The sequence below is a fragment of the Urocitellus parryii genome, chromosome 5 (genome assembly GCF_045843805.1).
Source record: "Urocitellus parryii isolate mUroPar1 chromosome 5, mUroPar1.hap1, whole genome shotgun sequence".
Classification (NCBI taxonomy): Eukaryota; Metazoa; Chordata; class Mammalia; order Rodentia; family Sciuridae; genus Urocitellus; species Urocitellus parryii.
In genome coordinates, this window is record NC_135535.1 from 55,191,709 (window position 1) to 55,203,733 (window position 12,025).

The following is a 12,025-nucleotide window of genomic DNA, read 5'->3' on the forward strand; positions in this document are numbered from 1 at the left end:
GGTTGAAAGGTGACCCTGCTGTGGGATTAGGGCGGCTCCAGGATTAGGGCGGATCCTGCTGCCTTGGGCGCCAGCTACTTTGGAGTTCTGGTTGAGTTCTCATGGGGTGCTGAGAGAATTGGCATGCAGAGCCTGGTGGAGGGAGAGAGTTCCCAGGGAGCATGTGTGTAGAGGGCCCTGAGAGTTCGGGTTGCTGTTTGAACCTACAAGGCTGTGTGGCGGCTGGGTTATTTTGTGCCCAGCCAGACTGCGGCAAGAAGGAAAAAGTAAGTTCTCTCCCCACACAAAATACCCAGAAGACAGAGGTCACACTGTGGCTGCTTGGTGGTAACAAAACTCTTAACCGTATAGCATATATTTCTAAATTAAAAGAAGATTATAAACAAATTTGTAATAGGTGTATACATCTATATTATATAATTATTATTGCATGGTAAACATATATAATTTTAACTTTATATGTATAATTTTGATAATTCAAGCATAATCAGAAAACAAGGCTTCCATGTATCCTAAAAATATCTAATTCAATTGAATATGAAACTTTTTCACTTTTTGGAGATAAGTATAGCAAATCCTATTGGAAATTATAAGTTTTTTTGTCTTTTTTTAAAATTTATTTTTTATTTATATAGGACAGAAGAATGCATTTTAATTCTCATTACACATATAGATCCCATTTTTTCATTTCTCTAGTTGTAGAGATTATATGATTTATTACAATTGTTCCCTTATGAAAGATTTATCTTCTAATTGGCACTGATTACTTCACCAGGCAGATGTTATAGAACCTGAAATGTTTTAGTAGGCTTTACTTTGAATTGAAAAAAATCTATATAAAATAAAAGAAAAAAAATTAATCCTAAAGCCTTCAGTTTCATTTCCTATTTGTTTTTGTATACAAATGGGTATGAAATAATAAGAAAATGCAATGCAAGTTACAGATGAAAATAGAAAAAACTTAAATCCTTTTTGGGAAAAAATATCTTGAAGAGTTTTGTAAATAAACAATGTTTCTAATGCAACTTTCCAACTGTGGCACTCACTAGATTCATTAACCATGTGTAATGCTAGAAGCAAAGTGTTCTAGCTTACTTGAATAGAAAATAAACCACCTATATTTGTTCATTTTAAGTCAGTTATCTTGGGAATAACTTCAGCATCTTTCATTAAGTTCTGGAAAAGGTTAGCATTTGTCATTTCCAGAATATAGATTTAGATTTTCATCCATAATGATACATAGTAATATTGTTAGTAAGTTGGACAAGAATGACAGGCATACTGTGAAAAAACAAAGTAAGCTGTGTTCAGTGTCTGCAAATGCAAGCTATTTTACATTAAAAAAACACAAAGCTATTATTTATAAAATGTTAAATTTATAATATCTAAAATGTTAATTATCATATTAGATACTTCAATATACATATAACTATTTTAGAGAAAAACAATTTCTCTGTAGATTTTGTACAGTAAATAGATTGGAATTGATTTGTTAGAACAGAATAAAATAAATTATAGCCTAATATAGATAAATAACTCTCAAGCACAGCTCAGATATTGGCTCCATTTTTCTGTTTCAATTTGTTAAAACTTTGACAGAATGGAGGGATGTTCTTTTACAGCATCACGGAGCAAATAATTTGACCATCTCTGTTTTTATGATTCTTTCTTCTACTCATACCTTTACCAGTCTCTCTCACTCTGCATCTTCCCTCCTGGCCCTATTTATCCTTTACTTCCACTTTTCCAACTCACAGTTTTATCTTTCAAATTCATCTGTGATTTTTCTGTTATATTCCAAATTCTCTTCATTTTTAGGAGCAAACATTTCAGCCATCTCTTTTATTCACTACTATCTTGAACAAAGCCAGACTCTTTAGGCCTTAAATATTATAGTCAAAATGATCATCAGGACATGTTCCTAACCAGCTGTCATGCATGCTCAAGATAAATTGTAATATTTTCTGGAGGCAGAATGGTTATGTTCAAATGTGCATGCATGTTTTATATTTTGGTGTAGTTTTAGATTTATGCACTGACTGAGAATGCAGTCCATGGGATTCCTTACACTAACCTCCAGCCTGCACAGTGTTTACTATTACTAATTGCTTGCACTAGTGTGGTATAGTGTTGCGAGCCACCCATGGGCTACATGTGGGCCACCGTGCAAATTAGCCTAGTGAATAGGAAGGAACATTTGGTGTCTGGGAACTTCCAGGGGACAATTCCTCTTTGTAAGACTTCCCAGAGATGTTGTGAATTCCTCTTCTGCTCTGCCATGTTCCACATAGCACCTGAGATGGGTATGACTGGCCAAGAAGCCAATCAACCTGCTGATTACAAGGTATCACGAAGCAAGACTTCTCCTTTGAAACCTCATCCTTGACTTTGATGTATCCCTTAAATAAACCACTAGTTTCATCTTCTCTATAGACTAAACCTATCAGGGGCTCCATTTTTGAAAAAAAAAGAAATATTTATGACTCTTTGTCTTTTGTTCTTCACTAATTATTCTAGACTTTAATTTCTTAGGTGGCTTATATCCTCCTTGGTCAGGAAGAAGCACTCCCCAAACGAGACACTGAGCATTATCCCATAGTATACTTGTCGTAACTGAAGAACAAGTATGAATATATTATTAATAAATATAGTCCATAGTTTACATTATGGAGCACTCTGTGAATTTTGTTGTGTAGTGCCATGTACCTACCATTATAGTTTCATAAGGGTAGCTTCACCACCCTAAAATTTCACTGTGTTCATGTTTCATCCTTTCCCCCCACCTGGAGAATGCATGAAACCATTCCTCTTTTTTACTATCATCACTGCCTTTTATAATGTCATATAATTAAATTTATACATTTTATAGTCTTTTTAGTCTAGTTTCTTTCACTTAGCAAGATGTATTTAACATTCCTCAAAGTTTTTAAAACTTGATAGATTATACAGTTTTTTCTGAATTATATTCTATTTGAATGTATCACAGTTTGTTTAACCATTCACTTATTGAAGAACATCTTGGCTCTTTCCAGTTTTGAGTAATTATGAATAAAGCTGTTGAAAGCATTCATATGCAGGTTGTTGTATGGACATGAGTTTCAGCCAAATCAAGTAGTTATTACAAAAACTGTTAGTACAGTGGTATGGTGTGGTATATGGCTGGGGGCATTTATAACCTCAGTTTACATTTCAGTCTGTAGACCTGCACTGTGATCTTTTACACAGACTTGTCAGAATTGTTTTCCCTGAAGTGAGACAGGAATGCCAGAAGAGGCTAGAGTTGGGTGATTCCCTTTCCCTTGATTTTTTTCCCTTGCTAGTATAAGTCATGATACCTTTCCATACTCATGATGAAGATCATGACTCCCACACTGTTATAATGAAAGACAAATTAACAAGAGAAAAGCATAATGAATTTAATAAAAGCTTTAGGTGACATAGGAACCTTTAGAAATGGAGACTCAAAGACCTAGAGAAATTATCTATTTTTATGGTTAGTTTTAATGGGGATAGTCAGCTATGTATAAATGTGATTTGAAAGAAGAGTTTGATGCAATGGTAATAGATTGAGGGAGGAAAAGGTGGCAAGGTCTGTCTGTCCAAATTCTTCTTGGTCCATATAGCATTCTTCCCCCCAAGTATATGGTGGGATACTCTGAAATTAGTGAGTTTAAGGAAAAAGGGAAATAGTAACCTTTCTCAGTTCTATGGCTTTCTTTAGGCAAAGGAGTTCTAGTTTGAACCACCTGGGGGAAGAGGGATTCTGAGTTCTAGAGAGAGAGAGAGAGAGAGAGAGAGAGAGAGAGAGAGAGAGAGAGAGAATGAATGAGAATGTATCCTTTCAGAAAAATCTCTAGTGACCTACTTCTTCAAACTAGGCTCACCTCCTAAAGTTTCTACCACTGCCCAATAATCTTTTTTATTATGAAATCATCAGTGGATTAACTGATTTTGCTGATATCTGAGCCCTCATGATTCAATAACTTCCCAAAAGCCCCAGCTCTCAATATTATTGCATTGGAAAACAAGATTTTAGCACATGAGCATTTGGGGGATACTTCTTATACAAACCATTGCAGGTGCCTTTCTCCAAGTCTAGGTAGGATTCTTACTTAAGAGTTGCTTGTTCCAGACTCTAGTCTCATCTTCTGTTCTAAAGACAAAGTTGATTTTTCTTTTCATGAATCCAAATAACAAACCCAGAGAGCATACGATTTCCCTTTCACCCTCTGTTTAACAATCGTCCCACCTCTGTTTGTTTGAATGAGGTCAGACTGAGTTCTGACTTCCCTGTTGCAAGTGCTCACATATGGCGAAAAGAGGAAAGAAATGGAAATGAGAAGAAAGGAGAGGGATAACAACTGAAGAACAATAACACTTGAGAAAAAAATGCAATATTCATGGCCCTCAGTTTATGTACAAGAGAGTTATTGACAGAGATTCTTTACTTGGTCAAATGCTACTCAGGCTCTTAACGTTTTCAACTAGGCTTTAATTTTTGAGTTTCTATGTTTCATATCTTCATTGCTGGATTTTTATAAAAAATCCTACTAAGCAATGGAAGTGATCATTTCATGGGTAGAGATTTTAAGTTTGGGATAATGAAAAAGTCTGGAGATGGATAGTGGACACTTTTACACAGAAATGCAACTGGATCATTCAATTGACCTGTTCACTTACTAATGGTTAAGTGGTAGATTTTATTTATTCATATTTTACTATAATAAAAATAAAGACTCATTCTAATTTAGTTTAGACAGAAGCGTCCATCTGTAATGTCTATAAACCTCATCCTCCACCATCTCCAATCTTATATTTGTTCCTCTTGGCAAGTCGTTATTAAGGATCCTGTCAAGTTAGTTTAGCCAGACTCTCCTGTTATCACTGATATTTCCTCTTCATAATTTTCTACCTACTAACTGCTCCTTTGCTTTTGGTTATAAATTCCTTTTTTATTCCTTATAGTATTAAGGCTGCAGCTTAGATTCTGTCCCCACTAAAAGCTCCTTTTGCAATGATACCTACACCCAAATCGGTAGCCTCCTTCTTCAATAAAGCCTTTCCTGTCATTGTTGTGGCTGAAAGAATGATACTCAAAACTGGAATTTTTTTTTTTTGCATGCTATGCAATTTAAAAAGAATATTTAAAGGCCTTAATAGTAGTCTTAAAATCAACATCCCACTGACCTTCCCTTGTGTCTTCTCTTTCTAGTACAAGGAGAAGCATTCTGCAAAGTTTCCCTATCTTCTTAAAGTCTGGACCCACCAAAGAAGCTATCTGGTCCCTTCTTGATGTCAGTTTCTGTTAACTAAACTTATATCCCAAGAGGAGAGAATGAAATTTGTCAACACACTTTGACAGGCTCCTGTTGAACACCACTGTTTTCATTCTGGTCCTTCTCAATCTTCCAAGAGAATCAGTTACAAATCATTGTTTGTTTTTCAGGCCAAATAGCCTTTGTCCCAGTCCATGGTATATTCTGTAGTTCTCTTGAGTTCCTCTAAAAAAATTATTTACAGCCTATTAAAATTGCCTATATTCTCCTTTCTCCTGTTTTCCTATAGAAATAGGGTATACAGGCTTTTGAATCATTCGGGGCCAGTTGGTAATTACTCTATGTGATTTCCTTTGTGCAAATAATAAATCTAACTGCCTTTCTCCTCCTTAATCTATGTCAGTTTATATCAACAAAACTTCAGAGGGTAGAGGGAAAATTTTCCCGTTGCCCCTACACTATCTTTAACAAGTATCATGAATAATTTTTTCTTTAAAAGTAGTTGTAAGATTGTAAGTAGAAAATTATATAGTGTATATGAATGCACAGTGGAATTCTACAAATTTTTACAGCATTTTTTCAGTACAACATGTAAAAATATAAATGATATTAAACTATCTGAAGTGAATTATGTAAATATTTCATTTGCCACATTATCTAATGTTCAAGGCTTTGGATATTTACAAAACTTGAGGCTATTTCAATTTACTCATGTTTATTAAATTGAACCATAGGCAATTGCCTTTTAAGTAGGAAAAAAATAGATCAATATTAGAAACTTCATTTGTGTCAAAACAATGATCTTTCTTGAAGAGTAAATTTGACAACCACTTCATGATTTAGCATTTTATATAAAACATTACAGTTCTATAAATACTAATTATTTAATGTTTTAGTAATTACAGTCCAATTGTTTTGGACTCACAGTTTTTATAAAAGTTAATCACCTTAAGAATAATTCTTAATGTTTTTCCTAATTCCATTCTCATATATGAAGACAGAAGAATGCTTCCCAATTAGCATCTGATATTCCAGAGATAAACAGAACAGATGCATGTTTGGCTGAATATAGCACATAAATATGCAATTCAATCATTTGTCTCTTACCTACTTTTGCAATTGTAAATTGCGATCTTTTTAAATTAGAGTATACAACAGATGGTGAAGAGTTAGTTTAAAGTGATGTTGCTTTTAATATAGACTACTGTGCCAAGTGATTGCGCACTACAACAGTTTATTCATTCACCACACCAATTTATTTACTGCATTAAAATATGTCAGATTAAATGGGCATTTCAGCCATTTTGCCATATTGTGCTTCTGACTTTAACAGGATGTCACTGTATGGTACATATCCTATCTAAAGGAAAGAAGAATGATGGATGCTGTGCACCTGGAAAGAAATCACACTCTGTAAAATGACAAGATTCAGCATGATAAGAAATTCAATTTCTATCCCACTTTCCTGCATGGGAGAAAAGATCTTTCATATCCATTAATTTAATCATAATGTGATTTTAAATAAAATGAGTTTTAGAGGCAGTGAAATAATGGCTTGCTGAAGTCCTTTAACTTCTTGTATATGTCAGTATGTTTGTAAATAATGAAAAAAGTATGTATACTCACACACATAAATCATACATGCAGCAGGGGATGATATTCAGGCTTTTAACTAATGGGTACTAATATACTTAATACATATTATTAAATACATATATATGGAAACATTCATACAAGATTGTTTGTGCATGAATTTTTGTACATTTTCCTCAAATAATCTTATCATAATGTGACACTTTATAACACATGAAACTCTCCTACTTTAAAAATTGGTTTCAATTCATTAATTATACATCTATACAAAGGGCTCAAATGCTATGATTTGGGATAATTGTATTTTTGTGATTATTAGCATAATGGGATGAATTTTATAAGCCATAAAGAATTAAAATATCTTGCAACAGACAACATAACTTTAACATTTGACATTTTTACAGATGTATGTTTCTAGTATATTAATATACAGAGGATAAAATATCCAATGTGTGCAATTGAAAAGATAATTTGAGTTAAATTCAGTTGTTTTTAGTATGGCATTAATCTTTGAAGTATTATCATCCCCAGATTATTTCTCCAAATTTGTCCCAAGTAACAAAAAGTTGCATGTGTGTATGTGTGTATGTGTTGGAGGGTGGGTACAACTGAATCTATTTTATGAAAGTCTCCTTGCAGAAATATTTGTTCATGCTTGAAAATATCTCTGATTTCTTTAGATCCATGTCTAGTATGACCTTTTAGAGTGTTCTGAATTCAGTGTGCATACATATAGAAAACACCTTTATGTATTCATGCTTTCCAAAATATTCTGATCCAATGTTTAAGTATGTGAAGAAACTTCAAGAGGAATGAAGTCCTGTTTGTATCTTCTGATACATTCTTCTTTTAATTATTATTATTCTGTTCTCTTTTTACTTCCCTGTTGCTACATTTTCCATCTATAGGAAGTATAGATTAGAGGAAAATGGGAATTTTTTCTTTTAACTTGTTAGATCTCTTTGTATTTTATCCATGGGCATATATGCCTGTCCTTAGATAACCGTTTTCTGGTTGCGTGGGAGTCATTCATTGGCCTAGCAGGACTTTCTGAAATGTCTAATTTTCTGATCTGTGGTGCACTTCCTGGTTGACCTCTTTGAACCACCTCCTTCCCTCTTCTCCTGCCCCCTACCAAAGTGAGACTTTCTGTGACCTCTTACCAAGTAGTTACTGTTTCTAGGCACTACTTTGTTTACTGTGGGTCTCCTATGGTGTTCATATTCAGGCTACTTTTCAGGATGTACACATGGGTTACCAGACTCAGGCTTTCTTAACATGACAATTACATGTGGTTTAGAGTTTTTCTGTAGGGATTCTGACCATGGAAATCTAGAGGGAAGCATTCTGCTGGTGATCAAACTCCCAGCAGGTAACTGGCACTTTGTTTTCCATGCTTGGAATGCTTGGCAGTTTCTCCTAGAAGCTAGGAAGATAACTAATACAGGTGCAGTATCTGTGAAGAGGCTCTGTGCTAGAGTCTTATCAGCCTGGACCTTGATTTCAGACATTCAGCTCCTGGGAAATAAAGAATACTAAACAATAATGTAGTTATGGCACTAAAGACCTAAAGTAACCTATTGATATAAATAAAGCTTGGCAGTTTGGCCTCTCTGCCATTCTGCCATCTTTCCTGACTCTGCATCTTTTCTTGGTATTTCTTTTAATTTCCATTACATGTTTCTTCATGCTTACCATCACAGGAAGTTTCAGCTGGTCACTACTCTCAATATTTTGCAATCATTTTGTTTATGTATGACACAGAATTTCAGAGAATAGATGATGACTTTTCCAATGAATTCTGTCACTAACTCCCTCTCCACTGCAGAGAAGTGAGAAATCAATTTTCTGGTGCTTATTTAACAACAATCTAACCAAGAAGTAGGATACCTGTTTTCTTTCTGTGAAGATATCTCCTTTCAACCAGCTTCATTTGAAGTGGGGCTTACACATATCTGGAAAGGAGAGGAGAAATAGGTAGTCATAATTTACTAGGTGAACACATCAGAGATTCTAGAATCATTTTTCCCTATGTTCTTATCTTAAGCAAACTGAAGGTGAATGATCAGAGAGCTATTGTTAGGAACTTTTTTTCATCTTCTGTTTCAGTATAACCAAAATGCATTAAAACACGTGATTGATAAGGTTTTTGTCCTAATTTCAGAGCAAAATATTTTATGATAAACATTTCAACTCTGCAAGATTGAGCTTTTATTGTTAAATGCTTATACAGTGGGTATGACCAGGATTCTGCCAAATAGAATCTATCAGGTTGGTCACAGTTTTCTGTCTGACTGGAACTTATGGTAAACATCATTTGAAACTATTAGGATTAACTGTATAAAACACGTAACTCTTCATATATATCTTCTTAAAAAGTATGTTTACATTTAATTAAGTAAAAATATGCTGTAAACAGATGTTATATTAGCCTATTTTCCCCTCAAATTGAGTAATTTTAAAAGAAATTATTGTTTGGAATATTTAAAATTTGTACTCCATTTTAGAGGAGTTTAAAATTATTTATATAGTTGCTTCACCTCTTCAATTTACACTAGTTTTCTTATTTTTCTTAGAAATCAATATTAAATTAGAATATTTGACATATATTTATCAAGTTTATAATATGTGTGAACAGATATGCAACATGAAATCTGTATACAAGAAAAATCACCAGAGAGTATACTATGTATAATATATGTTTCCAAAAATTGTTGAATAATATACATTACTTCACTTCTTGATACCAATTGTCATCAAGGCATATGACTCCATTACATGACAAAAAAAAAAAAAAACCCACAGTTTTGAAGGTGTTTCTTCTTTACAAACATATTAAAGATCAGGCTTTACCTGAATCTGATTTTTTAAAAATTGTAATATTTTATGTACTAAGATCATCAAAATGAAGTAGAAATTTTCAAATAATTTTGTTAAGTAAAATAATACATTTTAAATATTTTTTGTTGTTGGAGGCCAATTTAATAATAAAAAATATTAACAACTAAACAAGGATCTTTCTGAATAAGAAAAAAAAGTTCAGGGTAATGACATAAAGATAAATATTTAATTCAAATACAAATTTCATAAAAATAAACCTGAAAAACAGAATATTATATTTAGTGTGATATTATTGTTACACTAATATTAATCATACAGTATTAATATCCATTTGTAAACTAAGTTTAGGTTGAACTTATACAATTCTGATTGTAAATAGATATTTACTCTCATACAGTTTTCCCTCTAATGAAGAATGCTAGATATTTAATATTTACTTTGAATAATGGGAAATTAGTTCATAGAATGTATAACCACATAGTAGATACCTGCAATGCACTCAATTATGTATTATTGGACTTAAACACAATTTTATTTTATTTTTTTTTATTATTTTATATTTTTTTTAATGTTGGTTGTTCAAAACATTACATAGTTCTTGATATATCATATTTCACATTTTGATTCAAGCGGGTTATGAAAAAGCAGCTTACACTCAGCAAAATTTAAAGCTTTAATGTCACGTTACTTTCAAAATCAACAATAAGAGTAATGATGAGAAAGTACAAATCTATAATAGGAAGTAAGCATCATTTCTGGGATTATTTCATTATTTGTAAGAGTGATGATGAATAAATCAACAACTGGGCATACAGATACTTCTTCACTACACTATTTTTATTCCTATTGACCAATGAGGATGTCATTTCATTAGTATCCATCACTTTATTTCCTTGCTTCTAATTAAAAAAAAAAAAAAACGAATTTTGCCTGTCTTGGGTTAATAGGAAGAGTAAAAACTGAGGAGACTGTGCTCAGGAAAGAAAAATAAAACTTAAAGAGCACTAAGAAAAATAGGGTAAAATCAAAGTTGTAGGTGTGAACAATAAGGATAGTTCAGGCCAATGGAACAAGAAAATGACATGATCCAGATAAATGTGTCAGAAACAGGTTAGACGTGCACAAACCAGAAGAATTTAAAACCAGTGAAAGAAAAAAGCTGGGACAGTTAAAATTCAAAGGAGAAGCAGTATTCAGTAAGATAAAAGTAAATAATTGACTAAAGGCATTGCAATCAATAAAATTACATACATTGGAGAAAGAAAATGAGAAGTGATTATGACATAGAATATGGAGAGAAAAATGATTAGAGGTGAAACTCAGGTCGTAGGTAAAGTATATGTAGTAGATTTTGAGTATTTATGTTAAGAAAGGTGAAATGTTAAGGTAAACAGTGGAGAGCTATTAGAAATTTTCAGAGTTACCCTGTCCATAACCTGAACCCCTAATGTCTCACTGTCTGTGCCCAACTCCTTTTCTGTCACATATTATCCTTGTGCTCTTTTGCAAAACAAGTAAATTCTTTGTTCCCACATTTCTCTTCTGTAAAATAAGGATAATAATTGCCTACCTCATAATGTTAGAAGAATTACATAAAATAGATATGTGTAAAACTCTAAGAACATCTAGAAGAGCACATGCCAATATTTGATTAACAAAAAATAAAAGTAAAAGGAGAAAAGAAAATGTTCTTGTCTCTTGGAAGATGGTGGCCAGTACTTGACCAGGTGTTGCATGAATTTCCTCATGCTAGTGATGATTGCATTGCTGTGGTTCCTCATGGGATTCCTCTGATTTCTCCTCAGCCTAAGTATTATCCAGCAAAGTTTTCTGTGCTCAGAAAACTTTTTTTTAATTGAAAAAAAGTGTTCCTCCTTGCATCCAGCTTTGAACTCATCATAGGTAACCTGAAGTGTCTCATTAATCACGACAAGATTTCTGGAAAACTATCTGATACTAAGTTAATACTTCTGGCCACAGATGGGAGAGACTCAGGGATGAACCAGGTGTGCTAACATGATAATGACAAGAGGTGTAAAGGAAAGCCAGATTAGAATTCAAGAGACAATGTTCAGACATTAGTGATACTCTCCCTCCAAAACACACACACACACACACACACACACACACAAAAAATACACACAGTGTTACTATTGTTTACTGAAATGTAAGAAAACAAGTTAATTATTACATTCACACTAAATATTTTAGCATTTTAAAAGTAAAACTATAATACCTTATCACAGTGAAGAGATTTTATATTAATATATTAATAACACTTATTATTCAACTTGTTCAAATTTCTCCAGTTTTCC